General features: G+C 45.7%; 1 protein-coding gene and 1 pseudogene across 1 annotated transcript in view; one reads left to right on the top strand and one right to left on the bottom strand.

Moving 5' to 3' along the window:
- Positions 1 to 23,629, bottom strand: part of LOC126259897 (GTP cyclohydrolase 1) — a 519,264-nt gene that overhangs the window by 272,229 nt on the left and 223,406 nt on the right. The window lies entirely within an intron of this gene.
- Positions 21,910 to 22,027, top strand: LOC126261531 (5S ribosomal RNA; annotated as a pseudogene).

Here is a 23,629-nt window from a genome sequence, read left to right as displayed (position 1 = left end):
TTTCTTTCTCCTGGTAACGACGTCCTCTTGAGTAGTCCCCGCCCGGAGATCCGAATGGGGGACTATTTTACCTCCGGAATATTTTACCCAAAAGGACGCCATCATCATTTAATCATACAGTAAAGCTGCATGTCCTCGGGAAAAATTACGGCTGTAGTTTCCCCTTGCTTTCAGCCGTTCGCAGTACCAGCACAGCAAGGCCGTTTTGGTTAAAGTTACAAGGCCAGATCAGTCAATCATCCAGACTGCTGCCCCTGCAACTACTGAAAAGGCTGCTGCCGCTCTTCAGGAACCACATGTTTGTCTGGCCTCTCAACAGATACCCCTCCGTTGTGGTTGCACCTACGGTACGGCCATCTGTATCGCTGAGGCACGCAAGCCTCCCCACCAACGGCAAGGTCCATGGTTCATGGGGGGGTTTCTGGGATTACAACTCGATAATAAATTCGGTTGGGAATGGCGTACCACAGAATTGCAGAAGCGTGTAAAGAAGTCTGTATTTACAATGTGAGTCATGTCAGATGTAGGTGATATAAATATTAGGTCATGTGGGATCATATTCTGGGGCATCACGTCAATTGATAAAAAGTTTTTAGAGTACAAAAGTGTTTAATAAGACTCATTTGTGGTGTTAATTGTAAACATATTGGAGAAACCTGCCCTAGGAACTGGATATTCTAGCCCTTCTTCCCAATATATTTACTCCTGAATGAAATTTGTTGCAAATAATACGTCTTTATTTCCAACCAATAGCTTAGCATATAGTATCAATTCTAGGAATAAGAATAATCTACATAAAGATCTAAAATCATTTACCTTGGTCCAAAAAGCGACTAATATTCAGGAACACATATTTTCAATAAATTGCCAGAAACCATTAGAAACTTGATTTCACATAAAGCACAGTTTAAACAGAGTCTGAAATATTTTTTGGTAGGCAAATGCTTCTACTCTACAGACAAATTTCTTAACAGGGACTGTTAGATCGCCGGCCGTGGTGGCCAAGCGGTTAAAGGCGCTACAGTCTGGAACCGCGCGGCTGCTACGGTCGCAGGTTCGAATCCTGCCTTGGGCATGGATGTGTGTGATGTCGTTAGGTTTAAGTAGTTCTAAGTACTAGGGGACTGATGACCTTAGAAGTTAAGTCCCATAGTGCTCAGAGCCATTTGAACCATTTTGAACTGTTTGATCAGTTTGAGTAAAACATCCGCTAGATTTCAGTTTTGATAGCAGGTGGTAATAACAGTCTAGATTGGGTATTTTGTGTACGATACATTTAATATAACTACATAACCAGGCTTCATTCTGACAGTGTATTAATTGTGTAAATACACTACTGGCCATTAAAATTTCTGCACCACGAAGATGACGTGCTACAGACGCAAAATTTAACCGACAGGGAGGAGATGCTGGGATATGCAAATGATTAGCTTTACAGAGCATTCACACAAGGTTGGCGCCAGTGGCGACACCTACAACGTGCTGACATGATGATAGTTTCCAACCGATTTCTCATACACAAACAGCAGTTGACCGTTGTTGCCTGGTGAAACGTTGTTGTGATGTCTCGTGTAAGGAGAAGAAATGCATACCATCCCGTTTCCGACTTTGATAAAGGTCGGATTGTAGCCTATCGCGATTGCAGTTTATCATATCGCGACTTTGCTGCTAGCGTTGGTCGAGATCCAATGACTGTTAGCAGAATATGGAATCGGTGGATTCAGGAGGGTAATACGGAACGCCGTGCTGGATCCCAACGGCCTCGTATCACTAGCAATAGAGATGACAGGCATCTTATCCACATGGCTGTAACGGATCGTGAAGCCACGTCTCGATCCCTGAGTCAACAGATGGGGACGTTTGCAAGACAACAACCACCTGCACGAACAGTTCGACGACGTTTGCAGCAGCATGGACTATCATCTCGGAGACCATGGCTGCGGTTACCCTTGACGCTGCATCACAGACAGGAGCGCCTGCGATGGTGTACTCAACGACGAACCTGGGTGCACGAATGGCTAAACGTCATTTTTTCGGATGAATCCAGGTTCTGTTTACAGCATCATGATGGTCGCATCCGCGTTTGGCAACATCGCGGTGAACGCACATTGGAAGCGTGTATTCGTCATCGCCATACTGGCCTATCACACGGCGTGATGGTATGGGGTGCCATTGGTTACACGTCTCGGTCACCTCTTGTTCGCATTGACGACACTTTGAACAGTGGACGTTACATTTCAGATGTGTTACGACCCGTGGTTCTGCCCTTCATCCCTGCGAAAACCTACATTTCGGCAGGATAATGCACGACCGCATGTTGCAGGTCCTGTACGGGCCTTTCTGGATACAGAAAATGTTCGACTGCTGCCCTGGCCAGCATATTCTCCAGATCTCTCACCAATTGAAAACGTCTGTTCAATGGTGGCCGAGCAACTGGCTCGTCACAATACGCCAGTCACTACTCTTGATGAACTGTGGTATCGTGTTGAAGTTGCATGGGCAGCTGTACCTGTACACGCCATCCAAGCTCTGTGACTCAACGCCCAGGCGTATCAAGGCCGTTATTACAGCCAGAGGTGGTTGTTCTGGGTATTGATTTCTCAGGATCTATGCACCCAAATTGCGTGAAAATGTAATCACATGTCAGTTCTAGTATAATATATTTGTCCAATGAATACACGTCTATCATCTGCATTTCTTCTTGGTGTAGCAATTTTAATGGCCGATAGTGTATTAGCAGTTTAAGTTTACTGTAGTGTATTTGGATATTTTGACAATCTCCTTACAAATGGTGAGGGAAGTGAGTATTATATTCAAATGTTCTATGATTTTTATGTTATACTTTCTGACATGTTCCATACCCCCGAGAATCATTTTTGGGTTTATGGAACGAAAACTGAATCTAATCTACACTGCACTATACTTTCTTTGGAAATTTGTCAGTTGTTTTAAAATTTCTTTTTCCACCTTCAACGCTTCCTGTGGGGTAACATTCAGTTGCTGCAGCCTGGGCAGTAGTAGTTTCATCTTCGGCTTGGTCCATGACGAGAACACGATCTGTGGTTTTCGCCGCAACAGAATCACGATCATTAAATACAAAAGGATCATACTGCTCGATATCACATTCTTTGAACCCTTAACAGCGTTACCGACTGTGTCTGCTTTGAAATAAGGAGTGTTCAATAGATGACGAAGACGTCAATTTGCCTTATTCGGAAGTATGGATTTATAGTGCCTTTTGTTTTCATTGGTACCCGCGCCCTAACCAGGAAACTCTGTACTATCTCCCTATGTCCTCGTTTGGTGTTGTGTACCTGAAGTGAGCTGTCGTTTGTGTACTTCGCTTCTACCTAAGCGTAAATTGTAATCAAGTTTTGTACCAATGTGTGGTGTGTTATGGAACACTGGTATGCACTTTCAAATGTAAAAATATAGTTTATTCTGTGTTATCATGCGTAGCACATGGAACGTTTCTTGTGGAATGAACTTACAGACGTGCCTTTGGACTTCGGTGCTGTAGGAGCTATGGAATGAGCGCGGCGTTTTTACGCAGAACGTTATCCGAACAGACGAATACCAAATCAGAGAACATTTGCTGCTGTGGTTCTTCGTCTCCATGAAAGCGAGAGACATTTCCACGCTCGAGGTCGACCACGGGGCGTAAGCAATCTTGATTTCGAGTAATGGATACTACAAATGTTCGACATCAATTCTTCAGATAGCGTAGGGTCCGTTGTTCTCGCTCTAAACGCTTCTTCTAGTAGTGTCCGGAGAACACTGCGTGCTGACCATCGTCATACCTACAAGTTGTGTAGGGTGCAGGACCTCCTACCCACTCATTTTACACTTCGGAACGACTTTGCCGTATCATTCTTGCAGCAAAGAATGCTAACCCCTGATTTCGCAAACATTATTCTGTGGACTGATGAATCGACTTTCACCGGCGAAGTAGTTCAACAGTTGAAACTCCCGTGTATGGTCTCGTGAAAATTCTCGAGGTACGGCTGCCCACTATTTTCAGGAACGATTTTCAGTCAACGTCTGCACCGTGGGCCGAACCGCACTATAACCTTGAAAGAGTGGTTCGGCGTGAGGTGGCGGAGGGGTTAAGTGGACTGCGGTAGTCGTCGTGGGGTTGTGGACCACTGAGGATGCGGCGGGGAAGGAGCCTCTCTGTCGTTTCTAGGCCCCCAGTTAATATACAATACAATACAGTACCAAAATCGGTAACAGACTAATTAGTCGGTAAATCTAAGACAGATTGCTCTTAAAATAGTATCAGAAAATCTGACGAGGTACTTGGCATCAACTCGGGCTCGTGTTCACTGAAAATAGCGAGTGGCTGGAACCCATAAGGAGAAGTGCTTCAAAATAAATGTTTGTGCTTAAGACAGAATAAGTGCAACCACGACAGATGTAGCATTTATGCAGTATACAAGGGCGTGCTGAGAAAAAACGCTCTCGAATTTTTATGTGAAAGCTTTTACAACTTTTTAAATAAAACAAACGCTATTGCCATTCTACATCTTTATTCTTCCTTTCAGACCACTATACCTCGAGAGCTCCGATTGTAGCGCCTAACATGGCGGTGTGTAACGTAACTATGTTGGTGCCTGAGAAACATAGTGCCGTAATCGAGTTTCCAATTCGAAGAGTTTGTCCATACATGGGGCACTTCTTCCTTCAGCGTAACAATGCCAGACCACACACAAGTGTAGCGACACCTGCAACAATTCGACGGCTTTCGTTCACTGTTGTCAGTAATTGCTCATGCAGTCCTGACTTGGTGCCGTCGAATTTACATCTGTTTTCAAAACTTAAAGAACACGTTCGAGGACTTCACGTTGATAGCGATGAGAGGTGCCAGCAGAGGTGAGGTTGTGCCTCCATCAACCAAAATCAAACGTTCTACAGTGATGCTATCAACAAACTGGTCTCCCGTTGAGAGAAACGCGTTCGTCGCCAAAGTGAGTATGTTGAGAAATAAATATGTAGACATAAAAAATAAACATGTAGAATTTTAATAACATTTGTTTTATTTAAAACACTTTAATAATTTTCAAATAAATATCGGAGGCATTACTTTTCAACACGTGCTCGTATTTCCTTTCATCATGAAGCAAACTATTTTTAAGAAATTCTTCTTAATTGCTGACGACCTTGTGTGCTGAAATACCAGTTGTACTGGACATGACGCAACGACAGGAACAACAGAAGCAGTCTATATTTTTTGATAAAACTTTTTGTATACAACGATCACAATTAAAAAACTATTTGTATTCTCGTATAAAATTTACTTGTTGTTCTATGGGAAAGTAGAAGAGATCGGGACTTTATGGAGGATACATAAGGGCTTCCCAATGGAAACTTCTACATCGTAGTCGAAACAAGCTTGGCAAACTGTGGGCCCGCCGATTCTTCCATACGATTTCCATAGTTGTGGGGCCCTGAAGAAAGAAAACGCAAAGTGAAGGGCAAAATCTATATAAGCAATATGTGTTGCTTTGTTAAACTCTCTCTGTTTCTCAATAAGTTGTCGTAAGACAAAAACTGCATCTGTCGTTGATCGCCCCTTTCCAAATCTCACCTGTTCTTCCACTAGTAGGCCTAAACGTTCTGTAATTGTTTTCAGCCTTGTGTTTAAAATTTACGGGTATATTTTATAGGCTATGTCAAGATAGATACTGCCTACAGGAAAATTAAAGAGATCTTTGGAGAGAAGAGAACCACTTGTATGAATAACAAGAGCTCAGATGGAAACCCAGTTCTAAGCAAAGAAGGGAAGGCAGAAAGGTGGAAGGAGTATATAGAGGGTTTATACAAGGGCGAAGTACTTGAGGACAATATTATGGAAATGGAAGAGGATGTAGATGAAGACGAAATGGGAGATAAGATACTGCGTGAAGAGTTTGACAGAGCACTGAAAGACCTGAATCGAAACAAGGCCCCGGGAGTAGACAACATTCCATTAGAACTACTGATGGCCTTGGGAGAGCCAGACATGACACAACTCTACCATCTGGTGAGCAAGATGTATGAGACAGGCGAAATACCCACAGACTTCAAGAAGAATATAATAATTCTAATCCCAAAGAAAGCAGGTGTTGACAGATGTGAAAATTACCGAACTATCAGTTTAATAAGTCACAGCTGCAAAATACTAACGCGAATTCTTTACAGACGAATGGGAAAACTGGTAGAAGCGGACCTCGGGGAAGATCAGTTTGGGTTCCGTAGAAATGTTGGAACACGTGAGGCAATACTAACATTACGACTTATCTTAGAAGAAACATTAAGGAAAGGCAAACCTACGTTTCTAGCATTTGTAGACATAGAGAAAGCTTTTGACAATGTTAACTGGAATACTCTCTTTCAAATTCTGAAGGTGGCAGGGGTAAAATACAGGGAGCGAAAGGTTATTTACAATTTGTACAGAAACCAGATGACAGTTGTAAGAGTCGAGGGGCATGAAATGGAAGCAGTGGTTGGGAAAGGAGTGAGATAGGGTTGTAGCCTCTCCCCGATGTTATTCAATCTGTATATTGAGCAAGCAGTAAAGGAAACAAAAGAAAAATTCGGAGTAGGCATTAAAATTCATGGAGAAGAAATAAAAACTTTGAGGTTCGCCGATGACATTGTAATTCTGTCAGAGACAGCAAAGACTTGGAAGAGCAGTTGAACGGAATGGACAGTGTCTTGAAAGGAGGATATAAGATGAACATCAACAAATGCAAAACGAGGATAATGGAATGTAGTCAAATTAAATCGGGTGATGCTGAGGGAATTAGATTAGGAAATGAGACACTTAAAGTAGTAAAGGAGTTTTGCTATTTAGGGAGTAAAATAACTGATGATGGTCGAAGTAGAGAGGATATAAAATGTAGACTGGCAATGGCAAGGGAATCGTTTCTGAAGAAGAGAAATTTGTTAACATCGAGTATAGATTTAAGTGTCAGGAAGTCGTTTCTGAAAGTGTTTGTATGGAGTGTAGCCATGTATGGAAGTGAAACATGGACGATAACTAGTGTGGACAAGAAGAGAATAGAAGCTTTCGAAATGTGGTGCTACAGAAGAGTGCTGAAGATAAGGTGGGTAGATCACGTAACTAATGAGGAGGTATTGAATAGGATTGGGGAGAAGAGAAGTTTGTGGCACAACTTGACTAGAAGAAGGGATCGGTTGGTAGGACATGTTTTGAGGCATCAAGGAATCACAAATTTTGCATTGGAGGGCAGCGTGGAGGGTAAAAATCGTAGAGGGAGACCAAGAGATGAATACACTAAACAGATTCAGAAGGATGTAGGTTGCAGTAGGTACTGGGAGATGAAGAAGCTTGCACAGGATAGAGTAGCATGGAGAGCTGCATCAAACCAGTCTCAGGACTGAAGACTACAACAACAACAATGTCAAGTAAGCTTATCCCTCTGTAGTTTTCACATAATTTTTTCTGCTTTCTGGTTTATCGATATTTCTTTTACTTGCTTATAATTTCATGGCGAATCTTTGTACTTCAAACACATATTAAACAAATATAACAATTTAATGTGTAGTGATAATCCTCCATATTTAATTGACCCTGCATTAATTCCTTCTAAACCCGTTTCCTTTCATTGTTTTGTGGTTTTCGAAGTTGGCATGAATTGTTTTATTGTTATGACATCTAGGCCTCTTACTTTGCTTGCGGAGTATGACTGTACACGCAGGCGTAGCTCCGACGTGTTTCGGAGGAACCTCACCATCGGAAGGTGCTGTTGTGATATCACCTGATAGAATAAATTGTCTATTGGACCGAGACCGGAACATGCAATTCTCTTTTCGAAGGAACTGCTCTTACCGACGCAACACCTCGCAGTTCCCATCCTCACCTCCTTCCCTGCCATCGTTGTGCTTGGCCAGCGGATCCTCTGGAAAAAGACAAGTGTCCATATTTGAGCCCTGTGTCGTACCCATCTTTAATCTATAAGCCATTTTCGTAACTACGTTGCTCATTTTAGGAAGAATCGTCGATGGATGCAATTTAATGCACGGATTGTCTTTGTGGTGTCACTGCCAGACACCACACTTGCTAGGTGGTAGCTTAAATCGGCCGCGGTCCATTAGTACATGTCGGACCCGCGTGTCGCCACTGGGTGATCGCAGACCGAGCGCCACCACACGGCAGGTCTCGAGAGACGTACGAGAACTCGCCCAGTTGTACGACGATGTTGCTAGCGCCTATACGGACGAAGCCTTTGCTCTCATTTGCCGAGAGACAGAATAGCCTTCAGCTAAGTTAATGGCTACGACTTAGCAAGGCGCCATTAGCCTTACATAGTTTGATAGTTATCGTATGAAATGTCTCATCAAGAATGCTGTATTCACAACAAGGATAAATAAAAGTTAAGTATTAGAGGAGCTGCATACTTTTCTTATTAGAATTCACTACTTATCCTGTTCCAGAATTCACGCCCGTCTGCGTTAGATAGCGTGCATTTCGGCCTCCTCTATCTACAAGGTGTTGGCACATTCACCAACACATCAGTCTTAGTTAAAGAAAGCTTTTCAAGAGGTTACAATGTACCTACCAATAGCTTTAAAAAAGTAGTATACCGTTGTGTAACACACGTCTATGAAACATGAATTGAAACTGTTAACTGAACCTTATTGAATCACTGTTTTAGTGTCATCCCAACAACATTTATTTTCTCTCAAAAGCTAAAACAGTCTTATTAATGCGAACATGTCCGAAAGAACGGACGGCACGTAAAATCAGCAACTGTAGTACCTCTTATGTAAATTCAGTATGGAGGAGGGAGAAAGAAAGGGAAAGAACGGAAGGGAAAGGAAAAGAACTAATGGTATCAGCTGCATAGGGACTTTATACGCATTCAGGGCCACAAGCGAAAATATGTGTCGAACCGGGACTCGAATCCGGGATCTCATGCTTACATGTCCGAGAGAACGGACACCACGCATTCGTATAATTGATTCGCCTCCATGGGCAATGAGTGCACAATCTTCAGTGCGGATGCACAGATACGTCCGACCTTCAGCGGGAATCTAAAATTAGCAAGGATGGAGGAGAAGGACGGGGACTGTGGATAGGTAGTGCTAGTTGGGAATGTGGGCTGGCCGATGGGCGTACCGAGATCGTCCGCGCAATTGCCACAAACCCAGTGTTCTGATAGGCCAGTTGTTAACGCACCTGCCTGTAGAGCAGAAGCTGCAGGATTAGAGTCCCGCTCCGGCACAGATTTTCGCCTGTCACCGCTGACTCCGCTTAACGTTCCGATGCAGCTGATATCATTAGATCCTTCCGTTTCCTTTCCTTTCCTTTCTCTTCCCTCCACCTTCAGCTTACACAAGAAAACAGTCTTGTAAGAAACGAACCACCTGAAACTCACGGTAGTCATTGTGAATATTTTTTGCACAGTTTTCAAATGTATTGTACCATTCCCAGCCACGTTGCAGGGCCCTCCTCTTGAACTGTTAGGCACATAAGATCTGGCAATCAGGATGCGTAGGATTCGAGCTTTGCCCAGCCTGGGGATGGCGGGCATGTCTTTCTCTAAACTGGGCTGAAATCAGAGCTTAGTAGCCTAGCTTAAGAGCTCGTGACACAAGGTGTTTTCCTCAGCACCTGTAGGAAATACGCAGTCCAACCACATTAATGTGATCACGACCTATGTTCGACGTCAATGTGCAATAACCATTCACAAGTGGCTCGTGGAAGGGCTAGTAGTGGAGGGTGTATGAATCTTGTAGGGAAAACGTGGAAAACAATGCAGTCGTTGTCGCAGTGCGGAAACGGAACGATTTATCTGACGTCCAACAGGGCTTTCGGCCAAAGGGTGGAAGCTTTTTCGAAACGGTTAAGTTCTTAAGACAATGGCGCTATCCAAACCAGGCGCCGAGACAACTGTGGTACCGAGCGAGGAAGCGCAGTGGTAGCACACTGGACTCGCATTCGGGAGGACGACGATTCAATCCCGCGTCCGGCCATCCTGATTTAGGTTTTCCGTGATTTCCTTAAATCACTCCAGGCAAATTCTGGGATGGTTCCTTTGAAAGGGCATGGCCGACTTCCTTCCCCATCCTTCCCTCATCCGATGAGACCGATGACCTCGCTTTTTGGTCTCTTCCCCCAAAACAACCCAACCCAACCCAACAACTGTGGTGCACCAAGGGCCTTAGATGACAGGGGCGAACGACGGCTGCGGAGATGTGTATGACCGAATAGGTGTGCAACTGTTCAGTAACTGACCGCCCCGTTGAACCAAAAGACTACAAACAGTGTCTCGTCAAAGACTGTGCTGCGTATGAACCTCCGCAGCAGGTGCTGGTTCATCCATCCACGCTAATTGCTGTTCATCGGCGACACACGCTGGAATTCACACATCAATACCGCAACCGGACGTCCACTGAGAGGCGACAGACGGCCTTCTCATCTGAATCACGTTTTATGCTCCAGCGGACAGATGGCCGTTGGCGCGTATGGCGTGAAACGTCCTAAAGCAAACACCCTGCACCATGCAAACACCCGGTCTGGAAAATATTTTCGTAGCATTCCCTGGATGATCTCGTCATTCTGGAAGGCACACTGTCCTTTGGGAGCGTGTCCACCCCTCCATTCAGTTTGTTTTTCCTCGGCACGATGGGATTTATGTGCAGCACAATGAAACCTGTCACACAGTTCGCAGTGTACTTCATTGGTTCGGGGAGCATCAGAATGCGTTTACCGTACACTTTTGGCCGCCAGACTCCGCGGATTTAAACCCAGTCGAGTGTCTGTGGGACCACCTCGATCGGGCTGTTCGCACCACAGATCTTGAACCTAGAAACCTGGCGCAGTTGGCTGCAGCACCTGCAGCACTGGAGTCAGCACGGCTGCACACCCCTGTCGATACCTTCCAGAATGTCAGTGACTCTCTTCCTGCCCGTCTCGCAGCGGACAGCACTGCAAAAGTTGGTTACTCAGCATTTTCACGGGTGGTCACATTCATGTGAGTGGACAGTGTAGTATTAAAAAACTTCCGACGGGAAGCAACACATTCAGAGGAATTCTGCGGCCAATGAGAATGCTCGCATTTTTCTTCTCTGGCTTACAGCCTGAATGGGCAGAATGTTCAAACACTTTCAGGAGTAGTGAGTAGCTCACGGGACCAGGAAAATGACCGCTCCTACTTGCAGTAGGCAAGTCGTACTGAAATGGGAGAAGGTGATTTGGCGTTAGTGATTTACTTAGAACACTTTTCATTGACACCAGTTTGTATACATTAAAGCGAACAGCATTAAATGCATTGGCGTGGATTGATAAGTGCTCTAACACTCAAGAACGCCGCAGTTAGATATATGTCGGACTAATTTCTCATACGAGCTCATAAATGTTTGTACACAAACACTGTTTAATATTAACCATACCTCATAAACTCAACGCTCTTCTTCCAGTACAACATTCTGCAAACAAAATAACGAACCTGTCTCGCGATTCTGCTTCCTCTTTGGGCAATTGAATCCTTCTCCCACCACTTTATGTGCTAGTGGACCCATCTCACTTCATTTACTTTAATTTTCTTGTTAACATGGTAGTAGTCCTGTTAAAATGTTAGGTTGTCCGTACTTTTAAGGTTAAGATTATTATATATATATATATATATATATATATATATATATATATATATATATATATATATATATATACACTCCTGGAAATGGAAAAAAGAACATATTGACACCGGTGTGTCAGACCCACCATACTTGCTCCGGACACTGCGAGAGGGCTGTACAAGCAATGATCACACGCACGGCACAGCGGACACACCAGGAACCGCGGTGTTGGCCGTCGAATGGCGCTAGCTGCGCAGCATTTGTGCACCGCCGCCGTCAGTGTCAGCCAGTTTGCCGTGGCATACGGAGCTCCATCGCAGTCTTTAACACTAGTAGCATGCCGCGACAGCGTGGACGTGAACCGTATGTGCAGCTGACGGACTTTGAGCGAGGGCGTATAGTGGGCATGCGGGAGGCCGGGTGGACGTACCGCCGAATTGCTCAACACGTGGGGCGTGAGGTCTCCACAGTACATCGATGTTGTCGGCGGAAGGTGCACGTGCCCGTCGACCTGGGACCGGACCGCAGCGACGCACGGATGCACGCCAAGACCGTAGGATCCTACGCAGTGCCGTAGGGGACCGCACCGCCACTTCCCAGCAAATTAGGGACACTGTTGCTCCTGGGGTATCGGCGAGGACCATTCGCAACCGTCTCCATGAAGCTGGGCTACGGTCCCGCACACCGTTAGGCCGTCTTCCGCTCACGCCCCAACATCGTGCAGCCCGCCTCCAGTGGTGTCGCGACAGGCGTGAATGGAGGGACGAATGGAGACGTGTCGTCTTCAGCGATGAGAGTCGCTTCTGCCTTGGTGCCAATGATGGTCGTATGCGTGTTTGGCGCCGTGCAGGTGAGCGCCACAATCAGGACTGCATACGACCGAGGCACACAGGGCCAACACCCGGCATCATGGTGTGGGGAGCGATCTCCTACACTGGCCGTACACCACTGGTGATCGTCGAGGGCACACTGAATAGTGCACGGTACATCCAAACCGTCATCGAACCCATCGTTCTACCATTCCTAGACCGGCAAGGGAACTTGCTGTTCCAACAGGACAATGCACGTCCGCATGTATCCCGTGCCACCCAACGTGCTCTAGAAGGTGTAAGTCAACTACCCTGGCCAGCAAGATCTCCGGATCTGTCCCCCATTGAGCATGTTTGGGACTGGATGAAGCGTCATCTCACGCGGTCTGCACGTCCGGCACGAACGCTGGTCCAACTGAGGCGTCAGGTGGAAATGGCATGGCAAGCCGTTCCACAGGACTACATCCAGCATCTCTACGATCGTCTCCATGGGAGAATAGCAGCCTGCATTGCTGCGAAAGGTGGATATACACTGTACTAGTGCCGACATTGTGCATGCTCTGTTGCCTGTGTCTATGTGCCTGTGGTTCTGTCAGTGTGATCATGTGATGTATCTGACCCCAGGAATGTGTCAATAAAGTTTCCCCTTCCTGGGACAATGAATTCACGGTGTTCTTATTTCAATTTCCAGGAGTGTATATATATATATATATATGCAAAATTACGCTAAAGAACCATAATAGGCTATAGAAAACGGTTCAATCGCGATGCTAATAATGAATATGGCGCATCCGTCTGTACTGATGTCTGGTGACTGCGTGTCGAGCACCATTTTCTAATTATAGTTATTTTTTAAAAAATATACTGGAATGGTGGAAAATACACTCACATCAGTGGGAAAGATGAACACTTCATATCCTTATCCTAAGCATTTCCAGCCCGCTTCGGTTTGTTGCTTGGTTTACATATTGCCCTTTAAATTGTGTGCCAAATAATTTATTACAAACTGACGTACCGGTAATGATCATCCTCTGGACAGGCGCTGGACTCAATTCTACGTTTAACTCATTACACCACCGATTTTCAAATTGCACGTCGCAGCCCGCAGGGGTGACACGGCTTTGCAGTCGCAGCATCTCGGTGGTTTCTTAAAAATATGGTCCTTTTCGCTTCTAAGTAAAGGAAGGACGTGTGCGCTAGCAGTGAATATCGACCGGGCCGACAAATAAGTACTGTTACCATGGCAAGGTGTTAGATGGCAGTCGAATCGTATTAAGCGACTCGTGTGTTTTCGTTTCAGTTGCCTATCAGTTGGTAGGTTAGTTTTGTAATTATTGTCTTCTGTGATTTGTGTTTCCCCGTCTGCATGTAGAAATTTTTAAATATAGTTACAAAACGTGGTATTTCAAACGTGTCTTGCGTTTATAAAGACATAAAAATGCAGGAAATATGACGACAATTTCCTGAAGTTCGGTCTTACGTGCACTACTGTTGGAAGTCAAGAACGACCACAGTGTGTCATTTGTTTCAAAAGTCCTACACGCTGAAAGCATAGTTACCTAATTGTGTGACGTAGATCTTGCAGCATTAGTAGTCATCAACTATAAATATAGATCTCAAATGAATGTGGAGAATAATATTCGAATGGCAGTTACGAGTCTTGTGCAGAGATTTGAAGAAGTGATGAAGACTCAAGTTCATCTTTTCATTGACTTCGTTGCAAGATAAGATCTGTTAACATTAAATGTTGATTATAATGAGGAAAGTCGATAATTCACAAAGAACTAACTACTCTTATTCCTTTTTTCGACACTTAAATTTATTTAACTCACCTTTCGAGTCGGATGTCATGTGCGAAAGGACGTATAGTCATTTATGCTCAGTTCAGGGAGTGCTGGACCCAAAATATTTGAAAACTATGCTGTATACTCTTCATCTGCTCGTGTGGGAGCCTTCCCACTTGAACGGGCTTGCAGCAGACAGATAGAGTTTGCGGCTTTTCGCGGATGATGCTGTAGTATACAGAGAAGTTGCAGCATTAGAAAATTGCAGCGAAATGCAGGAAGATCTGCAGCGGATAGGCACTTGGTGCAAGGAGTGGCAACTGACCCTTAACATAGACAAATGTAATGTATTGCGAATACATAGAAAGATGGATCTTTCATTGTATGATTATATGATAGCGTAACAAACACTGGTAGCAGTTACTTCTGTAAAATATCTGGGAGTAAAATTAAATGGACAATTTTTTTTTATTTTGATTGTAAAGTGCCGTTTTCTTTTATATACTAAACGCTGAGGCCTAAAACAAACCAAGGGCCTTTTCTTAGCATTGGCTACGGGTCCCGCTCTCGCTTAATCCGTCAGAGGTTCGATATCAGTCAACGGGAAACTTTTGTCTCGACACGTCATGATCCTGACACCTGTGGCATTCCGGTACTTTTCCGCTTTTCTCACGTGGCATAAAAAAAGCTTTCTCACGAACAACCAACATTCAAATGCGATTTTTTAGTGAGAAACCGGCTGCTTAACCTTTGCTTGTATAAAGAATGTAGAGGCGCAACTCGTACATACTTTGTGCAGTTGTGCTGAAATGCTAATCAGGGGAAACTTTTGTCTCGACACGTCATAATCCTGACACCTGTGGCATTCCGGTACGTTTCCCCTCTTCTCACGTGGCATAAAAAAAGCTTTCTCACGAACAACCAACATTCAAATGCGATTTTTTAGTGAGAAACCGGCTGCTTAACCTTTGCTTGTATAAAGAATGTAGAGGCGCAACTCGGACATACTTTGTGCAGTTGTGCTGAAATACTAATCATTTGCGTACCCAAACATGCCATTTTGACCATGTCATCTAGATTGTATCTGAATGTCCTCGTATTCTAATTATTTGCGTATTCTGTAAGAGAGGCAGAGCACAAGAGGATGTGTTCAACATTAATGAGGAAAACAGCAATGCCTGCTAAACGGTACAGCAAACTCAGTAATGATCATTAATGCGTCGCTTGAATTCGCTTCTGTTTTGGCTTATCCTCTTGTGTAACGAGTTAGCTTTCCGTGCGTTACGCTACGTGAGAAAGCTGTTCATCGGACAACAATACGGATGCAGCGCACTAAATCATTTCTGTGTTGCTCTTTCTTTTTCTCTAATTGTAGCGACAATTATTTTTATGAAAGTAATTTGAAGGAAACCTCAGATACAAGAATCACTAAGAGAAGTAAAAGCCCAATATGTTTTGTGAAGATGTGCGCCAGGGCTCGTGAGCATTCAAAAAGGTTCTTAGCGTGCTGCCAAAAGCTGCTAATACACTGTCTGAAAAAAATATTGAAGCATCCAGAAGGGGAGGAGGAAACGAAATGAAAATTCACGGGCGAGAGGGTGTGTGATGTTATTTCAGTGTTTACGATATCGAGTCAAATTTATAAAGAATTTCGTAGTATGAGCCCACTTATTAGTATGATTTTGCGCCCCCCTCTGCCCCTAATGCTTGCACTGATTCTGTTGGGATGAACGTCATAAAGCAGCTGCATCCTCTTCTGTGGTAGGATGGTCCACAGTTGTAACTGGTCCTTGATATTCTGGATACTGTCACTGTGACGTACACTGATCAGCCGGATCATAGTCAGCGTGTCCACCTTTGGCACGGGAAACGGTTGGACGGAAGCAATGAGGTCTTGGTGGGTCGCTGGAGGGAGCTGGCGCCACATCTGCACACACAAGTCACCTAATTCCCGGGACGAGGGCGATGAACTCGGAAGCCACGTTCAATCACATCACAGATGTGTCCGATCTGGCCCAGATCTGGCGAGTTGGAGGGCCAGAATATCAATTACCATTGTATTCCTCGAAATACTCCATCATACTCTTGATATTGTGACATGGTGCATTATCTTGAAAAATGCCACTGCCGTCAGGAAGCTTTATCATGAGGGGATGTACGTGGTCCGCAATCAGTGTGCGATAATCCTCGGCCCTCATGGGGCCTTGCACGAACTCCAATGACCCATGGATGCCCGTGTGAATGTTCCCAGATCACAATGGAGCCGCCGCCAGCTTGCCTGCATCCCACAGTACAGGTGTCAAGGAGCTGTTCCCCTGGAAGCCGAAGGATTCGCGCACTCGCAACAGCATAATGAAGAAGCTATCGGTGTTCAACAGGCCATGCAACGCTCTGCCACTGCGCCAACGTCCAGTGCCAATGGTCAGATGCACATATCACTCATGGTTGTCGTGTTAACATTGGCACATGCATAGGGCGTCGGTTGCAGAGGCCCACCGTTAGGAGTGTTCGGTGCACTGTGCGTTCAGACACACTTGCATTCTGCCCAATATTAAAGTCTGACGTTAGTTCCGCCACAATTTGTCGCTTATCCTGTTTTACCAGCCTGCCCAGCCTACGGTGTCCGACATCTGTAATGAGTGGTGCCACCCAATCCCACGACATCTGGACGTGGTTTTTCCTTGGTGTCGCCATGTGGTGAAGACACGCACCATAGCATCCCTCGAACATCCGACATGTCGTGCAGTTTCTGAAATTTTCGTGCCGAGCCTCCGGGTCACCACAATCTACCCTCGGTCAAACTCAGGCAGATCGCGCGCCTTCCCCATTCTACACCCTGGCAGCCCCTTAACTGACATTACATGCACCGTGCGTGTGCCTGACTAGCATTCTTTCCTCGCCAGGTGACGCTGTTATCGCCTCGGTGGGCTGATATCGATAGTAGGTCGTTAGTCATAATATTCTTGCTGATCAGTGTAGTTGACGTCCGAAATGGTCCCACACATGTTTTGTGGGGTCAGATCAGGGAATCTAGCTGGCAACGGGAGTGCGTCAACATCACGGACAGTTCGTAGAGATACGTGCCATGTATTGAGAAATGGCATCACTATATGGACGCATGAGAAAAAATACGGTCGCATGAGAACACGAGGACGCTGGATGACCGCGATGTATCGTTGTGCCGTCAGTTCCCTCAATCGCTACCAACCGTACCTGAAGTCGTACCTAACAAGGAAACCTCCCCATCACACCCCCCGCAGATTTAGTTGTAAGTTGGCACAGTGGATAGGCCTTGATAAACTGAAAACAGATCAGTTGAGAAAACAGGAAGAAGTTGTGTGGAACTGTGAAAAAATAAGCAAAATATACAAACTGAGTAGTTCATGGGAAGATAGGCAACGTCAAGGACACTGTGAACGCAGGAGCGCCGTTGTCTCGTGGTAATGTGAGCAGCTGCGGACCGAAAGGTCCTTGGTTCAAATCTTCCATCGAGTGAAAAATTTAATTTTTTATTTTCTGTTTATGTGACAAACTCTTATGTTTTCATCACTTTTTTGGGAGTGATTATCACATCCACAAGAAAACCTAAATCGGGCAAGGTAGAAGAATCTTTTTACCCCTTCGCCAAGTGTACAAGTTAGGTGGGTCGACAACATATTCCTGTCATGTGACGCACATGCCGTCACCAGTGTCGTATAGAATATATCAGATGTGTTTTCCTGTGGAGGAATCGGTTGACCTATGACCTTGCGATCAAATGTTTTCGGTTCCCATTGGAGAGGCACGTCCTTTCGTCTACTAATCGCACGGTTTTGCGATGCGGTCGCAAAACACAGACACTAAACTTATTACAGTGAACAAAGATGTCAATGAACGAACGGACAGATAATAACTATGCAAAAATAAAGAAAATAAAATTTTCTCTCGAGGGAAGACTTGAACCAAGGACCTCTCGTTCAGCAGCTGCTCACGCTACCACGGGACCACGACGCTCCTGAGCTCACTTTGTCCATGATGTTGCCTATGCGACCCGTGGACTACTCAGTTTGTATATTTTGCTTATTTTTTCACAGTTCCACACAACTTCTTCCTGTTTTCTCAGTTGATCTGTCTTCAGTTTATCAAGGCCTATCCACTGTGCCAACTTATAACTAAATATGAGGGGGGTGCGATGGGGAGGTCCCCTTGTAAGAACTCCACAACTATGAAGCCAAGACCAACACCGCTGTGCCTCTCCAAAACATTGAAAGAGTGGCACCTTTCCCCAGGTCGCTGGCATGATCGCCGATGATGGTCTTCCAGGATAGTGTAGAACCACAGTTCATAGCTGAACAGAATGCGAGGTTATTTATCAGCAGTCCATACTTCCCGGCCACGTTACCACTTCAAGTGCGGCAGTTGTGTTTTGGCATTAGCGACAGCCTATGCATGGGACGGTAATTCCCCAGCCCAGGTGCTGCTAGTCTCCGACCGACGCTGCGAGGTGGCGCAGAGTGTTGCAGGCAGCCCATTACTTTTTCTCGGATGACGTGTGCAGTGCGGCGATTCTCACTTGTGGTGGTGAGATGTGATCGACCGGAACCTTGAAGGTGACTACGGCTGCTCTCACGTTCCTGTGTAGTCCAACATGGACCACTGTCGTATCCGAAGACCCCACAATTCGATCAGCCGGCCAAATGGAGACCCACAATGAGGATCCTTTCAAACTTAGTCACGTGCTGATAACGCTGTCTCATGCAGTGACACGACATCTTCATATTTTCACAGTGATCATTCAACATCAGATGCCGTTCATGCCCCTTATATACTCCATCCGACCTAGTAATAACAATAAACAAGAATAAAATTAATCACTTTGGTGAGCGTAGTATCTGTCACAGAGAACTGAAACACCTAATCATTTACACATGGTATGTACGTTGATGAAGTTACATTGACATCCGAGCATGTCTTCTGGGTGATTCACCTTATTTTTCAGGCAGTGTAAATACTTCTTTATTACAACGAGTTTCAGTGCTCAGATCATCAGGAGTCTTAAACCAAATAAAATGTTTTAAATTAAACTTCCTGGCAAATTAAAATTGTGTGCCCGACCGAAACTCGAATTCAGGACCTTTGCCTTACGCGGGCAAGGGCTCTACCCACTAAGCACGACTTACGACCCGTCTCCACAGCTCTACTTCCGCCAGTACCTACACTCCTACCTTCCAAACTTCGTAGAAGTTCTCCCGCGAATCTTGCAAGGCTAGCACTCCTGTAACAACGGATATTGCGGAGGTCTGGCTTAGCCACAGCCTGGGGCATGTTTACAGAATGAAATTTTTATCTGCAGCAGAGTGCGAGCTCATTCGAAACTTCCTCACAGATTAAAGCTGTGTGTCGGACCGAGACTCGAACTCGGGACCTTTGCGAGCAAGTTTCATATCAGCGCACACTCCGCTGCAGAGTGAAAATTTCATTCCGTTTTAAATGGCTTTAGATACCTGATGATAATCTGACGTTGAAATCGATTGTAACAAAAAACAGTATTAGCAGCTCTTGGCGGCGAACTATGTCGTGTTTTAGAAGTAAAAGCTTTTAAAGTGGTTTGTTTGTTAGTCAAATTACGGGCTGTAGGGAAGTATGGAAAAGACAAAGAAACTGTACTGAGAAAATTCAGAGTTGATACCGCGGTCATAAGAGGTGGAGTGCTATTTCAGTTGAGGAAGAATGGGAAAAGCATAGGCTGAGACCGGCCGGCCGGTGTGGCCGTGCGGTTCTAGGCGCTTCAGTTTGGAACCGCGTGACCGCTACGGTCGCAGGTTCGAATCCTGCCTCGGGCATGTATGTGTGTGATGTCCTTAGGTTAGTTAGGTTTAAGTAGTTCTAAGTTCTAGGGGACTGATGACCTTAGATGTTGAGTCCCATAGTGCTCAGAGCCATTTGAACCATAGGCTGAGACCCTCTTAAGGTCTGCGAGTCTTAACCACAGCGCAACCTTCGTTGATGTATGGAAAACTAAAAGAGCTTTTTTTGTCCAGTAGTATTGGTAAGAGTATGTTAATTATGAGCGCCTGTCAGATCACGTGGCTAGTGACTCTAAGCTGGTGTAACGCGTAAAGGACGGCGTGTTGCCGCCGAGGCTGCTTTGGTTACGACGGTGACAGGGTGCGGTACCCACAGCCACAGCCGCGGCTGTTTACGCCGCCGAAACCTCGCGGAGACCCAGGCGGGCCGCGATCGTGCAAGGCCGGCACTGGCTGCGGTGGCGACTCGGCGGAGTGAAAGAAACCACCGGCACGCCGGTGCGGCCTTCGCTGCATAAGCCGATCCCGTGGCAGCCCATCTCAACTCTGCTACCACGTCACTGTCTGATCATTTTCTGCAGCCTGTAGCAAATTCTCTATATGCCTTCTGTCCTTTCGTTATCACTGAATTGATTACACAGCGCAGATAAGAGAAATACTTCCGAATCCGCAGGTCCCTAACCCTCTCCCTTACCTGCGCATATTAGAGCTTCGTAAAGCTCTTCTAGTAAGTCGATGTTTGACGATACTCTTGCATATGACACTCATTTTTGTCTGCTGTACTCGTAGTCCACATTCGGCTTTGAAATTTTGCTGCGAATTAACTAACGTATACACTGAGGAGCTACAACAATATGGCCTCCTGCTTAAAAGCGTGGAACGCAAAACAGCAGCGATTTCCCATGGCATGGATTTGACAAATCTTTGGTTGGCTTCCGGAAGTATGTGGCACTAGATGTCTTACGAACACTTCACGCAATTCCGATAAATTAAGGACTAGCGGTTTGTAGACGCGGGACTGCCGCCCGATAACGTCCTAGACATGTCCCGTCACGCTCAGATGTGGAGAACTGGGCGGACAAGAGATCAACCTAAGTTCGCTATCACGCTCCTTAAACCACGGTAACAGGATTTTAGCCTTGCGATGTGGAGAGTTATGCTGCTGGAAGATGACATCTCCACTGGGAAAGACATCAAGCATCCGCAAAAATGCTAACGTAGTTCACAGCTGTCATGGCGCCTTCGATAACTACCACAAGTCCCGTGGAAGTCCAGGTGAATGCCCCATATTCGTAGTAGTCAGAAACAGTAAGTTAAGCTTGTAAGGACGTTGCAAGGTAGGTTGTGGTGAAAAAGGTCTGTTAAGAAAAAAACTCGATAGGTCACGCCATTTCCGATTTATTTATCATTAAAGTTAGCCAATCAGTACCATGGGCGAGCAAACTGAAGCGCTTGCACGCGCTAAAATGCGGTAATGCACACACATCTGTGGGTCCGTGGGTTACCACTTAGTCAAAAGCTCATTAACAGTTAAAGTGAGCCTTTTTCAGAAGCAATAAATTTAAGCTAGATGAACAAAAGCTACGTTTGTTTGATTTGAGGAAACCAAACGAAGAACAAGTTTGCGACACCGTCTCTGGCAGGCTGCTTGAATTAGCACGCGCGACGATCTTACTGGCCAACTTCAATGTTAAATAACTCGAAAACGACGCAGCGTGGCGAATTCTTTTTCTTAACAGTTATTTCTCAGCACAACCTCCCCTGCAACACCCTTATAAGCTTCTCAGCCTGCGTCTGACCGCCAGGTATAAGGGGAGATCAAAAAGTTTCCGTTCTAAGGCCTAACAGTTCAGAATCGGTTCAGCAATCACGCAAAATCGCCTTGAGCATTGGGGCAAACATGTCACTGATGCACCAGGTTGACGATACCCTTTTCGTAAAACGGGCAACGGCCTTGCCGCAGTGGATACACCGGTTCCCGTGAGATCATCGAAGTTAAGCGCTGTCGGGCGTGGCCGGCATTTGGATGGGTGACCATCCAGGCCGCCATGCGCTGTTGCCATTTTTTCGGGGTGCACTCAGCCTCGTGATGCCACTTGAGGAGCTACTCGACCGAATAGTAGCGGCTCCGGTCAAAGAAAACCATCGTAACGACGGGGAGAGCGGTGTGATGACCATACGCCCCTACTACCTGCATCCTCAACTGAGGATGACACGGCGGTCGGATGGTCCCGATGGGCCACTTGTGGCCTGAAGACGGAGTGCTTTTTTCGTAAAACGCCGTGTCCTCCTGCGCGAGGAGATCCGTAACTGCCTGCTGCACATCCTCGTCCGACAGGAGCCGTCTATCCTTCCAGGCCTTTTGTAAGGAACCGTAGGCGTGATGGTTGCCTGGGAAGAGATCAGGACTATAGATCGGGTGCTATAGTCCTGATCTCTCCTCAGGCGACCATCAGTCCCCAGTCGAGTGGGTGTAGCTTTTGCGTCATCACATTTGCGCTATAGGGATCTTGTATCGATTTACAACCAGCACGAAACTTGGCGTACCATTCCACAACGATATCTACCTGCGTTTGTCCTTCAGCAGCCAAGAACAGAATAACAGCACGTTGGCCCTGTTTGGAAGCATTTGGTAAGAATATCACCATAGCTCACGCCCACATTTATCATACTCACGTCGGAAAGAAACTAATGCTATACTAATCCCTTACCTGCAAGTCGGTGCTTGTGTACCCGTATCGGAGTCGCGCCATGATGCATATATCCTGCATCAATACCCAGAAGCAGGAACTTTTTGGTCGTTCCTCATAGTAAAATATTGCTGCCACTACTGCCTGCACCTGTGGCTTGGTGCACGTGTCGAGCAGCGTTTCGCCTGAGCAACGGCGTATCCGGACACGTCTATCGACCTGGTGTAACGAAATACGTCTTCCACCCGACCAGGTGACACTTTCCCATTGGTCGACGGTCCAGTGTCGATCATCCCGTGCCATTGCAATCGTAACTGGCAATGTCGTTGAGTCAACACGGGAAAACAAATGATTGGTATGCTGCACACCTTCAACAGTGTGCATGAACGGTATACTGAAGAGAGCCTTGTGACTGCGTTAGCATTGTACTCTGTCGTCACATTTACCTATCTGCCTTACAGATCGCAGAAGTCTCCGACTTTCATCTTCTGTGATGAGGAGTCGGTTCGTTGCCAACTTGTGGTTTCACCATCCCTAGATGCTCATTACTATAGTTCCCGAAAAGCTAATCAGCTTTGCCATTTCCGTGACGCTCGTTCCCAGGTGCCGGACCATAACAGCGCCCTTTGATAAAGTCGCTTATATCACTGGATTCCCCCATTTGAAGTCCGTATTGGTGCTAGAACGATGCTTCATTCATCTCACCTCTGTTTACACAGGATGTTTTACAATTCCTATTACATACTGCTAGAGAGTACAGAGAACACCCATTATATAAAATTTTGATAAGGAAGCTATATCGAGAAATGTAGCGCTTCGATGTGAAATAAGTTTGAAATGTTCAAATGTGTGTGAAATCTTAAGGGACTTAACTGCTATGGTCATCAGTCACTAAGTTTACACACTACTTAACCTAAATTATCCTGAGGACAAACACACACACCAATGTCCGAGGGAGGACTCGAACCTCCGCC

This window comes from Schistocerca nitens, chromosome 5 (genome assembly GCF_023898315.1).
Source record: "Schistocerca nitens isolate TAMUIC-IGC-003100 chromosome 5, iqSchNite1.1, whole genome shotgun sequence".
Taxonomy (NCBI): Eukaryota; Metazoa; Arthropoda; class Insecta; order Orthoptera; family Acrididae; genus Schistocerca; species Schistocerca nitens.
Note: the sequence above shows the minus strand (reverse complement) of the source record. Positions and strands in the feature narration are given on the sequence as shown.